The sequence below is a fragment of the Pteropus vampyrus genome, unplaced genomic scaffold (genome assembly GCF_000151845.1).
Source record: "Pteropus vampyrus isolate Shadow unplaced genomic scaffold, Pvam_2.0 Scaffold827, whole genome shotgun sequence".
NCBI lineage: Eukaryota > Metazoa > Chordata > Mammalia > Chiroptera > Pteropodidae > Pteropus > Pteropus vampyrus.
The window spans coordinates 173,910-176,426 of record NW_011889608.1 but is presented as its reverse complement, the minus strand read 5'-3'; positions in this window follow the sequence as shown (position 1 = coordinate 176,426).

The following is a 2,517-nucleotide window of genomic DNA, read 5'->3' as shown; positions in this document are numbered from 1 at the left end:
GAATCCTGAAATACTGTGTCATTAAAAGCAGGTCCTGGGCCCACCCCAACCCACAGACACAGCCCGCAGAGGGAGCACGACCCATGTGCCCAAGGACACGCATCCTGGAATTCACTGCACCCTGAAGACAGGCTCCCGGAGAGCAGGTCTAGAGCAGGGGTGGAGGCTGGGGCCATGCTGTGGGGCAGCAGCCCCCCACCAATGGGAGACAATGGGAGCAAGTGCAGAGGAAGAGACCCCCACCCCCACCCCAGTTTGCCTGGGCTTTGTGCTCAGGCTGGCAGGGATTGGACTAGGCACCAGCTGGGATGTCAGGAGACCTGTATTCTGGTTCCAACTGACCTGCTTGGTGTCTGGACAAGTCCCCTTCCTGATTCAGGCTTTAGTTTCTGATCCATGACATGAGGACATAGGACTCTTTATTCTGCAGAGGTCCTTCAAGCCAGAGAATCTGCCTTCCACCCCAACCCTTCTCAGAGCCAAGGGCCCAGCCGCTGTAGGACACGAAACCTGCCATGTCAGGACCTTATTTAACAGTTCTCTCCTCCCAATATCAAGGTCGTGGAGGCTTGGAAACGTCTAACAGGGGCAATGTGTGGTCTTTCCAATGCCTACAGCACAGAACTTGGCATGGCTTGGGCTACCGGGAAGGTGTCTGAAATTAAAAGTTTAAGGATGCGGACTGCCTCACCCACCAGTGTGCAGACTGGGAACGTGAGGGCCATGACAAGATTTCCTCTTCATGCAGTGAAGCCATGGTGGCCATGGCCTTCCTGAGACTTCTAGCACCTTCAGTGGTCCAGGCAGCCACCACGGGAAACCCAACAGAAAAGGCCTCGGATAAGGGAGATTGGAAACATAGAAGACAAGGTGGCAGTATTCAGCTACCAAGGCCATCTTGTTTAACTGGTTGCCCCTGGCAACCCAGGTTACATTCAAGGCTGCACAGTAGAAGTATAAATAAGGGTGGTCAACTCAGGCCCACTGATGGCAAAGTCAATGCTGACAGGAAGGGAAGATGCAAAGGAATGGCCAAGTCTGGGGCCATTCAGTGTGGGGCAAACTACTCTGTCCACCTCACCGCCCCGCCAAGTGTTCATCTTCACAATCACACTCAGCACTGGCCTTGATGCCAGGTTATCAGGCAAAGCCCTATTCCTTTGTGTCTCTGTGTAGGGAAGTAGGTAACGCGCTCCAAGAAATCCCCTACAATTTCACAGGAAATGAGACTAAACAGAATGGTGGGTTTTGCAGTCAGTAGACCTGGCATTAAATCCTGGCTCTGCCTCTTGTTAATGTGAATAAATTACATAAACTCTCAGTTAGACATGTACATGCCATGTACAAAGCCATGATGGGGATCAGGTCTGTCCACAGAGCACTTAGCACCATGTCTAAACATGAGTGTGCTCTTACTTTATAAAATAATTTGCAAATGTGGACCTCCTTGTGTGCCTTCCTGTGAGAACGTGCTCTTCCCAGAATGTATCCAGGAGGTGCTGCTGTATTTACTTCAAAGCTGTGCTTTTCCTAAAAAATCTAAACTTGGCAATCTCTTGGGATGAGGTGTGACTGGCGCCCTCCCCTGCCCGTGGAAGGAGCCCAGGCTGACAGTGACCCGCAGTGGCCCACGGCCCCACCTCCCTCATAGCCCTGCCAGGGAGCGTGGCGCCCATCTGAAGCCTCACAGGAAGCTGAAGGGAGAAATTTTCTGAGGTTTCTCTTCTTACTGGGAGGCCTTGAGCAACCATTTTAACTCTCTTTAAGTTTTTCCTCACTTAAGAAAATATTACATTTATGCCAGGAAAATCTTTGAAAATAAGAAACAATACAAACATACATAATCCCACCAGAGAGAGAAACCATCACTAATATTGCCTTCCAGTCTTTTTCTTGGCACATACATATTTGTCTTTATACATAACGTGGATATTTTACAAAGTTAGGATCATATTCTATGCACTGCTTGGTGATCTGATTTATTCAATTTATATTTTGAAAATTTGGTATTAAACAATCTTTGAAAACATAACTTCCAGTAGCATTCTATCCCTTGACTTCTACCTCAGTTTTCTCACTTACAAACCAGGTCTCACCGCTCCTTCCCCAGAGGGCCGTGTGGGGCCCCCGCCACCCTCCCATCTGAGCCCCGCCTAGCATCCAGAAAGACAATGCCTGCACGGTCACTGGGCTGGCCATTAGCCCGGAATCCCTGGACCTGGCACCTCACCTCTGCGTCTCAGGTCACCACCCATACAAAGGTCATGGGTGGAACCCATGGGGTAACTTCTGGGAATGCTCTTGCACAGCACAGGGTAATGCCACCCCACGGTCCCCAACCCACCGGCCTCCTGGCCAGTCCACTGGTCCATCTCCTCAGGGCAACCAGGGAAGAAGAGTAAGTGATAAAGTCCTCGCCACAACCTCTCCCTTTGTTTCACAGTGTTGTAAGATCAGTCCTCTTCCTGGGGCCTCAGGCCAGCCTTCATGTCCCTGCATGTCGTACTCAGACTGCCC